The 20,053-nt window shown below is 40.4% G+C and overlaps 1 pseudogene; it reads right to left on the minus strand.

Annotated features, from left to right (window-relative positions):
* Positions 1-993: 993 nt before the first annotated feature.
* LOC120220114 lies at positions 994-19,104 on the minus strand (annotated as a pseudogene).
* Between the last annotated feature and the right edge of the window lie 949 nt (positions 19,105-20,053).

The raw sequence follows: 20,053 nt of genomic DNA on the forward strand, positions 1-20,053 counted from the left end.
AAGCACTAGTATATTTCCTTAGAGATAGGAGTGAGCTCTGAGTCCTTTCAAGGAATATACTCAGTGATAAGTTCTCAGGTTGTACATAGTAAATCCATTCTAATATTCCTGCTTTCCTGATCCATATGTCGTCACTGCTCAATATAATGCCAAGACAACTGGTAACTTCACCTCACATACTCTGGGCCATTGTCATGACCAAGTTTCAAGAAACCAACTTGATGGTGTGTTTAGAAAAACTCTAGGTCCTGGAACATTGAATCTTGAGTCATGGAAGATACCCCGATACCTGTGAATTCTCTCCTGTTCAGCTTTATATTCCCCTGATCTGATATCCTCAAAATCCACTCCTATACATATTCCCTTGTTCTCTGCTAATATATTTAATAGCCAGATTCTGTCATATAATAGGTAATCTGTTTCTTCCCTAAGCAGGAACTGCGCTCTTTCTCTCAGGCTATGCTGAATTATGATTCTGGTTATTGGCCTGGATGCGATGAGTTGTGGCAGAGGCAGCTTTTTAAAGAGAACAAGTATCATCTCATTAGGCACCTGCTTCAAATGAGAGCATTGTACAGATTTAGGAAAGGGGAGGGTATTTTCCTTTAGCAAAGGAAATAGGTGGATTCCACTGCCCTAGAAATAATCCAGGGAAATTTTTGGGTTCTTAAGTTGAGAGTTCTTAAGTTTATCCATTCAAATATCCTCATAACAGATCTTTTGTGCCCTTTTCCCTACCTGGTTCCTGGTTTTAATATAGTATATACATATTAAGCTACACATTTAAATTCCTTTACAACTCTACTGTCCTTACACTTAGAATCTGGATCTGATTTTCATCCCATTCTACCCTGAGGCCAGACTGCCATTGATCTTGCTGGTTTTCAGAGGGTCTCTTAAGTTAACCGTTAGCTGCCCTGAGTATATAATTATCTTTTCTTTCTTTTCTTTTCTAAGAATTCAGTTTTTTATTGAACAGGTTACAGAAGAGGTTTATTCAAAAAGAGTAAAGCCCATCTCATCGTCAGACTCCTCTGATTCTTCTTTCTTTGCTTCTACTTTCTTCTCAGCTGGGGCAGGCATGGTAGAAGGAGCAAGACCTCCTGCTGATATAGCGTCAGCTGCTGGGGCAGGCCCATAAACCCCCACATTGCAGATGAAGCTCCCGAAATGGACATTGGTCAGGGCCTTTGCAAACAAGCCCATCCAGAAAGGTTCAACATTTATACCTGATGCTTTAATGAGGGCATTGATCTTATCCTCTGAGACTGTAGCCTCATCATATGCAGGATGAGAGCCCAGTAGATGCAGGAGAGCTCCTAGACAGAGGCCAAAGTCCTTTCAGTTCCTTTCAGGGAGAAGGCTGAGTGGGCACTGCTGCAACACACCCCAATGCAGACTTCCCCAGGAAGAGTAAGATGGTAGGAAAGTAGGGGAGCTGGGATTTCCCTTCATCCCTCAAACACAGTTGTATTGAGGTCAGATCACTTGGAACACCCAAGAATTCAATCTGCGGAGTGGCAGAAAGATCTTTATATGTGGAGGGAGACAGCTTGGTGGGACCAAAGTGCATCTATGTGAACTGGGAGAGATAAAACGGCTTAGGCATGAAGGGAAGGGAACTGCTTCTATGGAGACAAAAGGGAAAGAAAGACAGAGGGGCTGTGAAATTATGATAATGAAGTAGTACAAGAGGAAAACCTCCCCAGACCAAGGACTGGGGAATGAGAAATACAGAGAGGCTAGTTTCTGTTTTGCAAACAGCCTTAGGAGCTGAAACTTCAGAGGTTTCAAAAAGTTTGGCTTTCTCTAGGCTATATCCTGGCTGTCTCTGCACCTGGTGGGGAAGGAGCCAGTCATGGGGCGTTATAGCGATCTCAGGGGTGCACTGGGAGAGAACAGGCCCCTTCCTCGAGTACTGTGGAAAGAGAGTATATTGCCAAGGACAAAAGACCCTGCAGACACCAGCCAAAGGCCTTTCATTGGCAGGACAGACTGTCGCTACACCAGAACAGGGTTTGCATTGTGCAGGGCCCTTTAAGACATTGGGTTTTGAATCCCAGCCAAACTCTTAGAAGGCAGGGATAACTGAGGAGCAAGGCAAGCTGACCACCCATGCTAACTCTGTGAGGGCTGCCTGAATAGCATGGTTTGAGACACGTGGTGTTGTCATTTTCTACCCAACACCAACCTTTGGACCTCAGGGAGCAGAACAGCAGCCCTTAGTGGAGGCGGGACCACTTCCACCAAACTCAGTCCCTCCTTGCATCACAACAGCTTACCTACTGGAGGAAGATTGATACTGAGCCTACAAGACGGCCTCTGCTCTAGACCATCACAGCCACTGGTCCCAGGCACCAAAAGACAACTATTTTTTGTTTTTGTCTGTGTGTCTGCTCGTCCATCTGTCAGTTTGTCTGTTTGGTCTTCTCTTTTCTTTTTCCTTCTACCCTCTTCTTTTTTTCTTTTGGAATCAGGTGCATAGTTTCTTATTTGGTTTTGGTCAATTCTTATTTTATATATATAAACAATATATAAAACAATTTTTTGTTCTGTTTACTTAAGCAGGTATTTTTACTCTATTCTTTTTACACCTTTTCTATATCTTCTGATTGTTTATTTTCCTTTCTTTCTCTTTGAGTCAAGCATTATAGTTTGCTTGACTCTCTGCTTGGTCTTCTTTTCTTCCCTTTCATTTTTTTCTTTGTATGGGATCAGGCACCTCCCCCTTTCTGTTTTTCCAGGGTAACTTCAATGAACAAATCAAAGCACACCTGGTTGAAGATCCAAACATTCCACCACTACTAGCAAGGAGGAGCTTTGGAGAGGACTGACCAGTGGGACAGAGCAGCCAAATATACAAAAACAGAGTTCACACAACACACTCAAAAAACACTTCCTAAGGTGCCAGGCTCTCGACAGTGTGTGACCCCTTTTTAATATAGTAGTACTCACAGGTGCAGGACACTTAACAAGCTAAAAACAGGTAAAAGATAGAAACCTAGCCAAAATTCTGAAATGGAAGAATTTGCCTCAAAAGAAAATTCAGGAAGAAATGACAGCAGAGAATTGTTCAAAACAGATATAAACAGTATATCTGAACAAGAATTTAGAATAACAGTCATAAGACTAATATCTGGGCTTAAAAAAAAGCATAGAGGACAGCAGAGAATCTATTGCTGCAGAGATCAAAGACCTAAGAAATAGTCATGATGAGTTAAGAAATGCTATAAATGAAATGTAAAATAAACTATATACAGTGACAGTGAGGGTGGAAGAAGCAGAAGAGAGAATAGGTGAAATAGAAGATAAAATTATGGAAAGTGATGAAGATGAAAAAAAAAAGGGAAAGGAAATTACTAGATCATGAGGGGAGAATTAGAGAGTTAAGTGATACTGTAAAATAAAACAAATCTGTATCAGAGGAGTTACAGAAGAAGAGTGAGGGAAAGGGGCAGAAGATTTATTTGAATAATTTTAGCTAAGAACTTCCCTAATCTGGAGAAGGAAACAGGCATCCAAGTCCAAGAGGAACAGAGAACTCCCTTCAAAAAAAAAAAAATTCCCCCTAAAAAAACAGGTCAACACCATGACATACCATAGTGAAACTGGCAAAATACAAAGATAAAGAGAGAATTCTGAAAGCAGCTAATGACAAATGGTCCTTAACCTGTAAGGGTAGGCACATACAGGTTGTAGCAGACCTGTCCACTGAAACTTGGCAGGCCAGAAAGGAGTGGCAGGAAATATTCAATGTGCTGAACTGGAAAAAATATGCAGCCAAGAATCCTTTATCCAGAAAGGCTGTCATTCAGAATAGAAGGCTTTCTCAATAAAGGCTTTCCCAGACAAACAAAAACTAAAAGAGTTCATGACCATTAAACCAATGCAGACTGCTTCCTTGGAAAGACCGACCATTTTAACGGCAGCTAAGGAAAATATACTGCCCTTCACCTTGGATCTCCTCCCAACTAACCGCAGGCAAAGCTTCATTAATTGTGATTTCACTACCAGGGGTCATTAACACCCCCACTTACCACCAACAATAGGGTCTTTATTGTCTTTAGTCAAGCAGGTAACCCAACTCAAAAATTCATCCTGAGAGTTTTCTTTTTAGGACTAATCCTGGAATCCATTTTCTTAGCTTCAATTTAAAAACAAAAACAAAGGGGCGCCTGGGTGGCTTAGTCGGTTAAGCGTTCGACTTTCACTTAGGTCATGATCTCGCGGTTCGTGGGTTCGAGCCCCGCATCGGCCTCTGTGCTGACTGCCGGCTCAGAGCCTGGAGCCTGTTTCGGAGTCTGTGTCTCCCTCTCTCTCTGACCCTCCCCTGCTCACGCTGTCTCTCTCTCTCTCTCCTACAAATAAATAAGAATATTTTAAAAAAATAAAAATAAAAACAACAAACAAACAAACAAAAAAACAGAGCCTGAGGCAAAACTTTTGTGCTAATGTTTTATTGGGGAGTGCAATCTCAGGGAAGCAAGAATGAAGGAAAAGAGAATTCAGTCAGGTAAGAAGAGAAGTCAAACACAATAGCGCATTGCTAAGCTGACCATAGCTTCAAAAAGCACACAATGGATTGCTCAGTGTCACAGAACCTCTCTAGAAAAGGCCATATGGAGCCACCATGTCTTGAAATCTTCTGTTAGAAAAAAGGTTATCTGCTGATTTATCTGCTGATTCCTTCCTGTTTCCTATCTCCCTTTAGTCAAGTTTGCCCATACAGCATTAATGCCCCTGCACATCCACATTCCTTCTGGATGCCCACTGGCTCCAGATGGATCAGACAAGGCCCTAGAGTCACTGTGATAAGCAATCAAGAACCATGGAGCCTGTGGGGTTGAATGGATCTGAGAAAATCCATAAGCTAGGTCTATATCCATAACACAAATGGGAAGGTGGGAGAAATATCATCTTACAACTAGAGCCATTCCAACTACTTATGAAAACTGCCAAAGAGAAACAAAGCCAGACTGTAGTTAAAGACAATAAAGACAGATTTACTCAATAACTACTGCAGTTGGGAAGAGAGTCCACTACAAATCAAGTTTAACTTTGATTGATGTAGAAGTGACTAGGCATCTTAAAGGAAGAATGAGGGAATAAAGAAGGAGAATAAATAGGAGATTAGAAAATGGGAATCTGGAAAATGGGAAATTACAAAAAAGTCAGTAGGTAGGTTGGTCAATGTGAATGGGCCATCTGAGTTTGCTAACTAGAACTTATCAAAGTTAGGCTCCTATCCTCTCACAGACACTGGGGGTCAGGGGACCTATCATCAGGTGTTGACTGAAATAAACAGAAATCAGGGCTCCTGGGTGGCTCAGTCAGTTAAGCATCTGACATTGGCTCAGGTCATGATCCCACAGTTCATGGGTTTGAGCCCTGCATTGGGTTCTGTGCTGACAGCTCAAGAGTCTGAAGCTTGTTTCAGATTCTGTGTCTCCCTCTCTCTCTGCCCCTCTCCCACTTGTGCTCTGTCTCAAAAATAAATAAAAAACAAACAAACAAAAATTTATTGAAATAAACAGTAATTATTTTGGCAGACTTCTGCTCTCCCAGGCAGGAACTTAAGTGAAACTTGATCATTCTAGGTATATAGGTTTGAGCTTGGAGAACCGGCTAGTATTTGTTCCAGCCTTGGGGTGCTGGGGGACAGTGAATAAAATTGTTTATGCTGAGAGTCTGTAGTCTTTCTAAGCCAAGATTGAAGCCTGGTGGAAAAGAGGTCTCAAGAAAAGGCTGAATTTGGTCAAGGAAAGAGTCTCTGTCAGAACATCTATGTACTACAGACTAAGGTGTCTGATACATAGCACTGCCTGACATCAGCCAATTCTCTAATCTGTAATATCCCAAATTATGAATACAAAAGCAAGCCTTATAAAGCTGATGCCTTTTACTGCAACCCCTTTATATTTTATCTCAACCATTTTTTTAACTTCTTGACAATTTTACATGAAAAGATGTATATAAGAGAGCATTCAATAAATATTAGTTCTCTTACACGTTAAAATTCACTAAGAGACCCAAATCTTTGTTCCCAAGGGTAATTCCTTCACCAGCTGTCCTCTTCAGTGGAGCCCTGGACTTTCAGCCCATGTATATTTACTCCCACACTTCCCTGAGAAGGCTGAGGCCTTTCACAGTTCCTGCCTGACTCACAGATGGAAGCCTCAAGCACCTTAAAATAAGACTTCTGCTTCAGCCTCCTAGAGCCATTTCACATTTCAACTAGAATCTCTTCACATTTCAACTCCTCCCTGACCTCTTGGCATTCTCTCTTCCTGACATCCATTAACACCATCAGGCCAGCCTTGGCTTCCAGGCTAAATCTGTGTCCTAGAATCCTAGATTGGCAATAAAAGTTCAGAAACATTCATCCTAGTAAGAAAATCATCTTCCTATGCAGCTGAATGCCCCTATCAAACTTGAAAAAATAGCAAGAAAGCCTGATAAAAATCCTCTTGCTCTGTCCCCCATTCTTCTCTGCTAGAGACTAGGTAGCTACACTGCAGTTTAGTCAAGATTAATTAAAGGCCCTAAACCTCTAAAAGTATTAGTAAATTAACTTTGGTTTTCTACTGCCAAAAAAAATAAATAAATAAATAAATAAATAAGTGTTTAGTTGTTCTTGTTTTAGGAGATAATGAGCATTACCTACTTATTATAAATTCAGGTTTTAGTATCATTGGCTTACAAGAGACATGTTTTTTAGATAACAAATTCTTTCATTTACCTTACTGTAGGTTTATTTAAATTCTGTTTAATAGCAAAGTAACTTGGATAGAAACTAAAGTGAGTTTGTTCCTATGAAATTGTTTAATACTTAAGCAAGAATGTATTCCACATCTGTCAGAATGCCTAAAATATAAAAGACAAGAAATAATAAGTGTTGGTGAGGATGTGGAGAAAAAGGAACCCTCATGCACTATTGTTGGAATATAAATTGGTACAGCCACTGTAAAAAGCAGTATGGAGGTTCCTCAAAAAGTTAAAAATAGAAATACTATATGATCCAAGAAGTCCACTACTGGGTATTTACCCAAAGAAAACAAAAGAGTAATTTGAAAAGATATATACACTGCTATGTTTATTGCAGCATTATTTATTTATTTATTTATTTTTTAATGTTTATTTATTTCTAGGAGACAGAGAGAGAGACAGCGTGAGCAGGGGAGGGTCAGAGAGAGAGGGAGTCACAGACTCTGAAACAGACTCCAGGCTCTGAGCTGGCAGTCAGCATAGAGCCCGACGCGGGGCTCGAACCCACGAACCGTGAGATCATGACCTAAGCGAAAGTCGGACGCTTAACCGACTAAGCCACCCAGACACCCCGTATGTTTATTGCAGCATTATTTATAATAGACAAGATAGGGAAACAATTTAAGTGTCCATCAATGGATACATAGTATGTGATATATATCACATATATAACAAATATTACACAGTCATGAAAAAGGATAAGATTGTGCTATGTGCGGCAATATGGATAGACTTAGTAGGTATTATGCTAGGTGAAATAAGCCAGACTGAGAAAGATAAATATCATATGATTCACTCATATGTGGAATGTACAAAAAAACGAAACAAATGAATAAACAAAAAAAAGAAGAATCAGATATATAAATATAGAGAACAAACAGATGGTTATCTGAGAGAAGACAGATGGGAAGGATGAGCAAACTGAGTGAAGGGGTGGGGATGAAAGTTTTTGGTTATGGAATGAATAAATCAAAGCATAGGGAATATAGTCAACGATACTGTAATAGCATTGTATGGTGACAGCTATACTTGTGGTGAGCATAGCATAACATAAAGAGAACTTAAATCACTAGATTGTACATATGAAACCAATATAATATTGTACATCGGGGTGCCTGGGTGGCTCAGTTGGTTAAGCATCCAACTTTGGCTCAGATCATGATCTCATGGTTTGTGACTTGGATACCCTCGTGGGGCTCTGTGCTGTCAGTTTAGAGCCTGGAGCCTGCTTTAGATTCTGTATCTCCCTCTCTCTCTGCCCCTTCCTCACTCATGCTCTGTCTCTCAAAAAAGAGTAAAATCTTAAAGGAGAAAGCAGGAGACAACCTCCTTGACCTCAACCATAGCAATTTCTTACTTGACACATCCCCAAAGGCAAGAGAATCAAGAGGAAACATGAACTATTGGGACCTCATCAAGAATAAAAGCTTCTGCACGGCAAAGGAAACAACCCACAAAACTAATAGACAACCGACGGAATGGGAAAAGATAGTTGCAAATGACATATCAGATAAAGGGTTAATATCCAAAATCTATAAGGATCTCATCAAACTCCACACCCAAAAAACAAACAACCCAGTGAAGAAATGGGCAGAAGATATGAACAGACACTTCTCCAAAGAGGACATCCAGATGGCCAACAGACACATGAAACGATGCTCAGCATCCCTCCTCATCAGGGAAATACAAATGAAAACCACACTGAGATACCACCTCACGCCAGTCAGAGTGGCTAAAATGAGCAAATCAGAGGACTCTAGATGCTGGCGAGGATGTGGAGAAACGAGCACCCTCCTACACTGTTGGTGGGAATGTAAACTGGTACAGCCCCTCTGGAAAACAGTGTGGAGGTTCCTCAAAAAGTTAACAATAGAACTCCCCTATGACCCAGCAATAGCACTGCTAGGAATTAACCCAAGGAATACAGGCGTGCTGATGAATAGCAACACATGTACCCCAATGTTCACAGCAACACTCTCAACAATAGCCAAAACATGGAAAGAGCCTAAGTGTCCATCAACTCACGAATGGATCAAGAAGATGTGGTTCATCTATACAATAGAATACTACACGGCACTGAGAAAGAATGAAATCTGGCCATGTGTAGCAACATGGATGGAACTTGAGGGTGTTATGCTGAGCCAAATAAGTCAGGCAGAGAAGGACAGATACCATATGTTTGCAATATAGGAGGATTATACGGAACTTAACAGAGGACCATGAGGTAGGAGAAGGGGAAAACTAGTTGTAGAGAGGGAGGGAGGCAAACCATGAGAGACTCTTGAGTGCTGAGAACAAACTAAGGGCTGATGGGGGTGGGGGAGAAAGGAAGGGGGGTGACAGGCATGGAGGACGGCACTTGTTGTAATGAGCACTGAGTGTTATATGGAAACCAACCTGACAATAAACTATTAAAAAAATAAACGTTAAAATAAATAAATAAATGAATGAATACATAAATAAATTAATTAATAAACATAAATAAATATTGTATGTCAAATATACTCAAATTTAAAAATTTTTAAAAAAAGAAGAATCTGAGTAACCTCTGAATCCTAATCCAACTCTGAAAAACCCTACGTGAGGAAGGGGGCAAGGTGGCTGAGAAGTAGGGAACTCCGTACATTGCACTCGCCCCCATATCTCTCATGGAGAAGGCCTGAATACATTGGTACCTTTACAGAATCCAGGAGTTTGGGAGGAAAAGGAGACAGAGTCCGCTGAGAAAAACTTCTAGCGTGAGTGTGAAATGGAGAAGGTAAAATCAGGTCGGGACCAGAGACACAGAGGGACGGGGGCAAATCCCCTCTGCAGGGAGTTTAGAGTAGAAAGAGAGTGGCCGAAACTGCTCAAGACACTGTCCCCGCCACTGGGGAACAAAAAAAAACCTCTGCTCGGGACACAGAGGGATCCGGCTTCCTGCTCTCCAGCTGACCCTAGTCTGGACGTACTCGTCCCAGGTGACCCCTGGGGAAATTGCTCCCTGAGCGCCAGCTTGACCTGGAGGGGATGCCCGGCGGCCATGCCTTCGTGCTTCTGGTTCAGCTGGATCCCTAGAGGGGAGGCAAAAGGACTTAAAACTGGGAGATTTGCCCGCGAGTTCCTGTTTTGGGCGACAAGACACGGAGGGACCCAGTTTCCTGCTCTCCAGCTGACACTGGGCGGGACGCACTCTTCCCAGGCGACCCCCTGATGAAACTGCTCCTCGCTCGCCAACCCGACCTAGAGGAGACAGGAGCAGAGACTTCTGGCTCAATACCCAGGGGGAAGGCAAGAGGCTTGGGACTGCCCTGAGGGGATCGCCTGCGAGTTTGTGTTTCCAACAATTTCAGTGGGGCATGCGGATTGAGATCTGAAAACAAGGCCTGTCTTGGGATATAGAGCATGGCCCACCTTGGTTGCACCCCGACACAGGGAGTTTACACACCTAAAAAAGCGAGTTGCAGGGCTTGGTTCAAGAAGGGACTGGAGCGCTGCCACTCCTCCCCACAACCGCCAAGGCAGGACTCCCAAGGGACGCATTGTATCAAACTACGCCCATTCCAGCTAGAGAGCTGCCCTCTTCTTTTTTTTTTTTTACCCCTAACCTGAGCCAGGGCGAGACCAACGTGGATGCACCGCCCTAATTAATTCTGGTTACTGGCTTGCTTAAACAGTCACATTTAATCCATTCTCTAGATGTACATTCTACACCTATGTAACTTTTCATCTCTTTCTCTCTGGAGTAATCAGACTATATAGTTTCTCTGGATAACACCATCATCATTTCTTTTTTTTTTTTTTATTTATTTCTAGAGAGAGAGAGTGAGCAGGGGAGGGTCAGAGAGAGAGGGAGTCACAGACTGAAACAGGCTCCAGGCTCTGAGCTGGCAGTCAGCACAGAGCCCAACGTGGGGCTCGAACCCATGAACCGTGAGATCATGACCTAAGCGAAAGTCGGACGCTTAACTGACTAAGCCACCCAGGCGCCCCGACACCATCATCATTTCTTTTCGCCTTTAATTTGAATTGATCTTCTGCACGACATATCATAGTGAAAATGGCAAAATATAAGGACAAAGAGAGAATTTTGAAAGCAGCTAGGAGAAAAGGGCCCTAACATACAAAGGGAAACCTATCAAAGTGGTGACAGACCTATCTACTGAAACTTGGCAGGCCAGAAAGGAATGGCAGGAGATCTTCAGTGTGATGAACAGAAAAAATACGCAGCCAAGAATCCTCTATCCAGCAAGCCTCCCATTCAAAATAGAAGGAGATATCAAAGTATTTCCAAATAAACAAAAATTGAAAGAATTTGTCACCACTAAACCAGCTCTACAAGATCCTGAGGGGGACTCTCTGAGGGATATGTTGCAAGGAACACAAGATGCTAGAGACACACCACAAGCATGAATCCCAAAAATGACACATATATTTCAATAATAACACTGAATGCAAATGGACAAAATGCCCCAATCAAAAGACATAGGGTAGCAGAATGGATAAAAACAAAATCTATCTATTTGCTGTCTAAGGAAACTCATTTTAGACAGGAGGACACCCTCAACTGAAAGTAAGGGGATGGAGGGGCGCCTGGGTGGCTTAGTCGGTTAAGGGTCCAACTTTCGCTTAGGTCATGATCTCGCGGTTCATGGGTTTGAGCCCCTCGTCGGGCTCTGTGCTGACTGCCAACTCAGAGCCTGGAGCCTATTTCAGAGTCTGTATCTCCCTCTCTCTCTGACCCTCCCCTGCTCACGCTGTCTCTCTCTCTCTCTCTCTCTCCTAGAAATAAATAAAAATATTAAAAAAAAAAGAAAGTAAGAGGATGGAGAAATATGTATCATGCTACAGGAAGTAAAAAAAAATAGCTGGAGTAGTTATACTTATATCAGACAAACAGGACTTTAAGTAAAGACAGTAACAAGGGATGAAGAAGGGCATTCTATAATAATTAAAAGGTCTATCCATCAATGAGCCAACAATTATAAATGTCTATGCACCAAACATGGGAGCACCTAAATACATAAAACAATTAATCACAAACAGAAACAGTCTTATCGATAAGAACGTGGTAATAGCAGGGGACTTTAATACTCCACTTACAGCAATGGACAGATCAACTAGACAGAAAATCAATAAAGACACAATGGACCACGCTAGATATCACCTCATGCCAGTCAGAATGGCTAAAATGAGCAAATCAGAGGACTCTAGATGCTGGCGAGGATGTGGAGAAATGGGCACCCTCCTACACTGTTGGTGGAAATGTAAACTGGTACAGCCCCTCTGGAAAACAGTGTGGTAGTTCCTCAAAAAATTAACAATAGAACTCCCCTATGACTCAGCAGTAGCACTGCTAGGAATTTTCCCAAGGGATCTAGGAGTGCTTATGCATAGGAGCACATGTACCCCAATGTTCACAGCAACACTCTCAACAATAGCCAAAACATGGAAAGAGCCTAAGTGTCCATCAACTCACGAATGGATCAAGAAGATGTGGTTCATCTATACAGTGGAATACTACACGGCACTGAGAAAGAATGAAATCTGGCCATGTGTAGCAACATGGATGGAACTTGAGGGTGTTATGCTGAGCCAAATAAGTCAGGCAGAGAAGGACAGATACCATATGTTTGCACGTATAGGAGGATTAGGAGGAACTTAATGGAAAGCCGTGGGGGAGAAGAAGATGGGAAATATGTGGAGAGAGGGAGAGAGGCAAACCGTGAGAGACTCCTGAATGCTGAGAACAAACTGAGGACTGATAGGTGTGGGGGGGAGGGGGAGTGATGGGCATGGAGGAAGGCACTTGTGGGGATGATCACTGGGTGTTATATGGAAACTAACTTGACAATAAACCATTTGTAAAAAAAAAAAAAAAACCCTATGCGATGTGCTATAGAGGATCTACCCCTTACTGCTAAGATGCATTTATATTTTTCAAATATCTAGTTTTCAATTTTTAAAATAAATCTGAATATTTAGATTGTCAAAATCTTTATCATAAAAATACTGGACCAAGAGAATTCTTTTCTAAAAGTTATCTCTTCAGAATTAATCAAGGAAGAGATTAATCAAGGAGGAGAAATGACCTAGATAGTTTATTTTGTTGCCTTAACCAAATTTTTTAGAAGACTTTGGGTTAATTAGAATCATAAAAAAATCATCCTCGGGTTAAATATTTTGATCTGGTCACCTTGGTTGATAATTTGCAAATTCTTGGGAATTGCCCCAAATTAGAATATGTTAAAATGGTGTGTTAAGAATCTGCATTTTTTTCTTTTAATATTTATTTAATGTTGAGAGAGAGAGAGAGAAAGGAGAGAGAGAGAACGAGAGAGAGAGAGAGAGAGAGAGAGAGAGAGCGACCATGATCAGGGGAGGGGCAGAGAGAGAGAGGGAGACACAGACTCCTAAGCAGGCTCCAGGCTCTGAGCTGTCAGCACAGAGCACGATGCAGGGCTCGAACTCAAGCCATGAGATCATGACCTGAGCCAAAGTCGGACACTCAACCTACTGAGCCATGAACGTGCCCCAAGAATCTGCATTTTTAACAAGCTGTGTTAGTAATTCTTATGTCCACTGAAATTTGAGAACTAGAATGGAAAGAGAAAGGCACTCATATACTGATGCTACGAGTCGATGATACTTTATTGGAAGGCAGTTTAGTAAAAACCCTCTCAATCAATCCTGAATTAACTAAATTATTAGATAAAATGACACTCTATTCCTTCTATAAAACAAACTGATGACCTGGACCCACTGAGTCCTTTATACCAGTAGACAGCTCTTTGACATGCTCTTGACACTTTGAATTTTCTGTTTATCAAGAGTCAGTGCTTTTTTTTTTTAAATGCTTTTATGCCAATTGTACTTGTTTTATAATTATGTTATTTAATTATATTATGTACAAGAACATAAAAAGAAATGTTTCAGGGAAAACTAAATGGAATTCTTTGGATAGATTCTAAAGCATACCACGATCATAAAAATGTCAAATTAGGAGCAAAAGATTGAAGGAGGAATATACATTTTTGCAGTTCTTGATCCACCTTAAAAAAAAAAAAAGAAACTAAAAAGCCTAAGCAATTCATTGCAGATGTCATTTATCTAAGAAAGATTATGTAGAACTTTAATCATGGGTCCCATTGTCAACAACAACAATAAATTCCTTCATCCTAAATGCAAATTTTAAAATTTCATCAAATTAGTGAATAAATACATTTGTATTTTATAGTTTAAGGAAAAGTAAAATGCTAAAGATATATGTACATATATGTCTGTATGTATAAATATATATATAATAGAGATAATATTTTTATGACTTCCTTCTTTAGCCACCTATTTTGATGAATAGGCCATTTACCAGCTTTTATCTCTTTGGTTAAGAGGGTTTCTAGCTTTCAAAATATGCATGTTCTTTAATCCAGTAAATATACATCTAAAAACGTATTCTAAAGAAATATCATTTATCACTTATAAAGATAGATAGGAATAGATATGTGAATATTTAGATATAGTTATAGATATGTGTATGTGTGCATGTGTGTCTTCATGTAGGTTTAGGTTTTTTTATATGAGCAAAACTTAGAAGCTTCCCAAATATCCACCGTTGGGAGTTTGTTAAATGTTATCCATTCAATGGATATTATGCAAAACCATCAAAAATATCAAAATAGACCCATATATAATAATAAGAAAACATTCTGTTAAGTGTGAAATAAAAGTTACATACACATAGAAAAAAGTCTAGAGTATTTATATCAAAAATTCATAGTGGTGGGGCACCTGATTGGTTCAGCCAGTTAAGCATTTGACTTCAGCTCAGGTCATGATCTCATGGTTTGTGAGTTCAAGTCCCACATTGGGTGAGCTTGAGTCCTGCTTCTGGTGGACATGAGCCCCACGTTGAGTGAGCCCCACCTCTCTCTCTTTCTCTTTTCTGCCTCATAGGATTCTCTCTCTTTGCCTTTGCTCGCTTGAGCCCCCCCTTCTCAAAAAAACAAATTCACAGTATTTTTTTCTAGGAGATGGTAGAAATTCATGTGATTTTCCTACATTCTGACCATCTTTAATTTCTACAATGAATATATATTGCCTTGTATTAAAGATAATAAGAGACAAATGAAAAAGATTGGGGCTCCAAAAGGCAATAATTTTTCTTGTTTTAAAACTGACCAATTCTGATTCTCTGAGTATCATATTTATCTTTGTGGACCTCAGTAGAAATTACAACAGTGTTCTCTAAATTTTCTCCTAAAAAGCAAGGAATCTTAAGAAGGCAATATACCATAATTGGATTTCTGTGGTTACTGCAATAGATTTTTATCACTGCTTTATATTATTGAAAGGAATTTATTTACCAATGTCAGAAGGGGGGATGGAGGGAAAGAGTTTTTTCTTTAAATTTTCATAAGCCATCCTAGAAACTATTAAAGTTAGGCATACAGATATATAAACATTTCTTTTTTTCTCGGAAAACATCATAAAGCACCAAAAACAAAAGTATCTTACCCAAATTTTCTAGAAAAATTAAAATATTTACAGTGGATAAAACCTGTGGTTATAGGTGCTTGCAAAAAGGAACAGATTGCAAATTTTTCTAACTTTAATTTTAAAAGCAAACTTAAAGTGTCTTTTATATCTATAGCTTCATGGGATCATAATATCATATTTTAAACTCTAATGAAGGGTTTGGACTTTCAAAATAGGAAGAATTTCTCTGAGAACAAGTACACCAAAACTTGCCAACACACAAGAGCCACATCGGATTTGCAGAAAAACCACAGGCTTCTTCTGTTGCATCCATGCCATGTTTATTTCAAAAGTAGGAAAGCCAAATCAGAACAACAATCATCTTTCAAAATGATTTATCTTAGTATTCTTTCCTTTTTTCCTATGTATATAAATAAAGCTTTTCTTAAGATAAAACATACATATTGTTTCTGTCTCTTAGGTCATATATACAAAATTCTTTCTTTTCTCATTACATATTTTTAGAACTTATTAATTTACATTTTTGGGCTCTTCACTTTTAAGGAAAGTGCATCTTAACTATTTAGCTTTAGAAAGCAAAATTTTTTATTTTAGCTATTTTAGGATTTAATATAATTCATTAAAAGGAAAAACCTCTGAAAAATATATCATCTAGATTTTCTTAGATTTGCAAAGTAAAACAGATCATATCATTGCATTCTTTCTCACAGTTGTTTTTATTACTTATTTGCCAATGATTTTACTAACATTTGAGATAACTGAATTTTCTAAGGTTAATATTCAATATCCAGTTATAATTCTTTCAGCTCTTGGCAATCTGAGGTTCTATCTGGTTGAAGTAAATTTTAAAATCCCTCAATTAGCTCCACGGGTTTCTCCAATAGCAATTTAGCCTTTATATAAGGTATTTTGTTGTTTACAATTAGCAGTAAGTTGTAATCTTAAAACAAAGTGAGTAATAATGAAATTTCAAGTTCATGAATGTGGCAATATCCCATGAACTGAATTGTGTCTTCCTCCCCTCAAAATTCATGTTGAAGTCCTAACCCCCAATATAACTATATTTGAAGATACAGCCTTTCAAGAAGTAATTAAGGTTAAATAGGTCATGTGGGTAGGACCCTGGTTGATACAACTTATATCCTTATAAGAGGAAAAGAGATTAGGTATGCACATAAACAGAGAAAAGACCATGTGAAGACAAAGCAACAAGGTGGCCATCTGCAAGCCACGAAGAAAGGCCACAGAAGATTCAAACCTGCTGACACCTTGAACATGGACTTCAAGCCTACAAACTATGAGAAAATAAATTTCTGTTGTTTAAGCCACCTAGTTTGTGGTATTTTGTTATGGTAACCCTAGCAAACTAACACAATACCTGCAGCATTGACAAAGTATTTTTGAGCTACAAATAAAAGCCTACTAATGAGAATATGAAAAAAAAAAACAAACACTTCAGGATCACTGCAAATAATTTAACAGAAAATAATAAACTGGTTCTGGACACAATAGCAAATACAATGACCATGTAGGTCTAGATGCTTTAATGACCATGGTTGAACTGACTGCTCCAAAACGGGGCCACATTCAGAGTTACCATCTCAATCACTACATATGTATTAGGACTAGGCCGGAAAAGATAGAGGGAAGTCATGCTACATTTAGTATTGGCCTGATTGGACTTTCTGCTTCAAAGGAGACATTCAGGGGTATACGTTCTATTTCTACTAACATTCCAAGACTACGTGACATATAAAAATCTAGTAATATTTTAAGAGTTGCTTTCTTGAAATTACTGAATACAAAATCTGACAAGGGCTTGCCCCTCTCTCAATTGAATTTATTTTCATTGAGTTTCTTTTGCCATTTTTGACAATTAAAATATATTTAGCCTATTTGCTGACTTTGGATAAAGTTGCTGAAGATATGCTCAATTTTCAACCACATTCATTTCTAATCTATGATTTACCCCCATGGATCTATAAATAATTCAGAATAATTGAAATCCTCAAGGAATATAATTTAACCCCACTCTTTAAAACTTGGACCTTGTTGCATAATAAAATGGAGGTGGCCACTGCATGGATTGAGGATGTAGAAAGGAGAATAGGTGAATTAGAAGATACAATTATAGAAAAAGAGGAAGCCAAGAAAAAGAGAGATAAATTGATCCAAAAGCCCGAAAGGAGAATTCGAGAACTGAGTGATGCAAACAAATGGAACAGTGTCCGAATCATAGGATTTCAGAAGAGGGAGAGAGAGGGAAAGGCACTGAAGGAGTACTTGAACAAATTATAGCTGAGAACTTCCCCAATCTGGGGAAGGAAACAGACATTGAAATCCAAGAGGCACAGAGAACTCCCCTCGGAAGTAACTTGAATCGATCTTCTGCATGACATATCATAGTGAAACTGGCAAAATATAAGGATAAAGAGAGAATTCTGAAAACAGCTAGGGATAAAAGGGCCCTAACATACAAAGGGAGACCTATCAGAGCAGTTACAGACTTATCTACTGAAACTTGGCAGGCCAGAAAGAAATGGCAGGAAATCTTCAATGTGATGAACAGAAAAAATATGCAGCCAAGAATCCTCTATCCAGCAAGCTTATCATTCAGAATAGAAGGAGAGCTAAAGGTTTTCCCAAAAAAATCAAAATTGAAGATTTCATCACCACTAAATGAGCCTTACAAGAAATCCTAAGGGGGACTCTATGAGGGAAATGTTGCAAAGAACACAAGGTACCAGTGACCCCACTACAAGCATGAATCCTACAGAGAACACAACGACTCTAAACCCATATTTTTCAATAATAAATCAAAAGACATAAATTATCCAATCAAAAGACACATAAATTATCAGAATGGATAAAAGCAAGGTACATCTATTTGCCATCTCCAAGAGACTCTTTTTTGACCTGAGGACACCTTCATATTTAAAGTGAGGGGATGGAGAAATATCTATCATGCTGCTGGAAGACAAAAGAAAGCTGTAGTAGCCATACTTATATCAGACAAACTGGACTTTAAAGTTAAGGCAGTAACAAGGGATGAAGAAGGGCATTCTATAATAATTACAGGGTCCATTCCATCAGGAAGAGCTAACAATTATAAATGTCTACGCACCGAATTTGATAGCACCCAAATACAGAAAACAATTGATCACAAACAGAAACAGTCTTATAGATAAGAATGTGCTAATAGAGAGATTCCGGCAAGATGGCAGAGAAGTAGGGAGCTCTGTACTTGCACATGCGCCCATACCTCACACGGAAAAGATCTGAAGCCATCAGAAACCTTACGAAATCCGAAGGTTGGGAGAAAAAGGGCACAGAATCCACTGAGAAAGCCTTCTAACGTGAGTGCGAACTGGGGAAGATAAAATCGGGCCGGGCTCGGAGACTCCAGGGTCAGAGGTGATCTCCCTCTGCGGGGAGTGAGAGGGGAAAAAGAGAGAGTCCGAAACAGAAAAACCTCCGCTCGGGGAAAAACCTCCGCTCAGGGCATAGAAAGACCGTGCCCACCAAATACCTGCATGCCAGATCCCGTCGCGCCAACTGGTCCCGGAGGGGCTGAGCTCCCGGACTGCTTCTTTGTGCTTGCTCCTGGCTGCCTGCCGCCATTGTCCTCCCGCGGGCTTGGGCCCCTGGAAGAGCCGCACGCGGACACCGGGTGTCCGTGCTCTTGGCTGGCTGGAACTCTAGAGGGAAGGCAAAGAGCTAAAAACTGGGAGATTTGCCCACGAGAGTTCATGTTTCAGGTACGAGACATAGAGGGACCTGGTTTTCCTTACTCCAGCCGGCTCCGTGCAGGGCTCCATGCACCCGGCACACAAGTCCCCACCCGGCAATCAAGCTCCCGCCCATACTCGCCAGCCCGACCCAGAGAAGGAAGCAGCAATTCTGACTCCACCCGCAGAGCCAGGCAGGAGGCCTGGAATTGCCTGAGGGGGTTGCCTGGGAAGTTGTGTCTGAGGCAATTTCAGCGGGGCACGCGGACTGGGATTTGGAGACTGGGACTGGCCGGGGTTGAAGAGCGCAACCAACTTTGGCTGCGCCCCCAGTATGGGGAGTTTACACGGCCAAAAAAGCGAGGTGCAGTGCTTGGTTCAAGAAGGGATTGGAGCACCACCACTCTCCTCCCCACAACCGTCAAGGCAGAAATCCCGCCTGACGCATTCGATCACACCACGCCCATCCCTGCTTGAGAGCTGCCCTCCTCCCTTTTTCTTTTTTTTTTTCCCCAGAACACAGACCTGATCACCGGATTGCTTAAACAATCAATTTAGTCCATTCTGTAGAGATAAATTCTACACCTACCTACATTTTCATCTCTTTCCCCCAGGAGTAATTAGATTATATAGTTTCTCTGGATAACACCAGCATCCTTCTCTCACCTATCCAACCATATTCCACCCTTTAGTTCTTTGAAAAAAGCTTCTTATCCCTTCTGCCTGTTCATTCTATTTCCAATTTTGCCTAATCCCCGCCCTGTCTTCTCTCTCTTTCTCTATGCTCTTCAACCAGCACTGCATACACCCGGCTATTTAACTGTAGCTGGGAAATCCAGTTATATGCTTTAAACCGTTCTTTGTCCATTGGTTTTCTTCTTATTTCCTTTTCTTTTCTCCTTTTTGACCCTTTTATGTATTTTATACTATTATTCGCTCTCCCTCCTCCGTCTTTTCTCTTAACTTATTCGTTTTCCCTCTCGGTTTGCATGTTAGTTGAATTAGTCTGTGCGTTTGTGTGCTCCTGCTCTCTGTGTGTTTGTCTGTCTGTTTTCTTCTCCAGGTCTACCTCAAGAAACAAGCCA

The sequence above is a fragment of the Hyaena hyaena genome, unplaced genomic scaffold (assembly GCF_003009895.1).
Source record: "Hyaena hyaena isolate Hyena2069 unplaced genomic scaffold, ASM300989v1 scaffold_675, whole genome shotgun sequence".
NCBI lineage: Eukaryota > Metazoa > Chordata > Mammalia > Carnivora > Hyaenidae > Hyaena > Hyaena hyaena.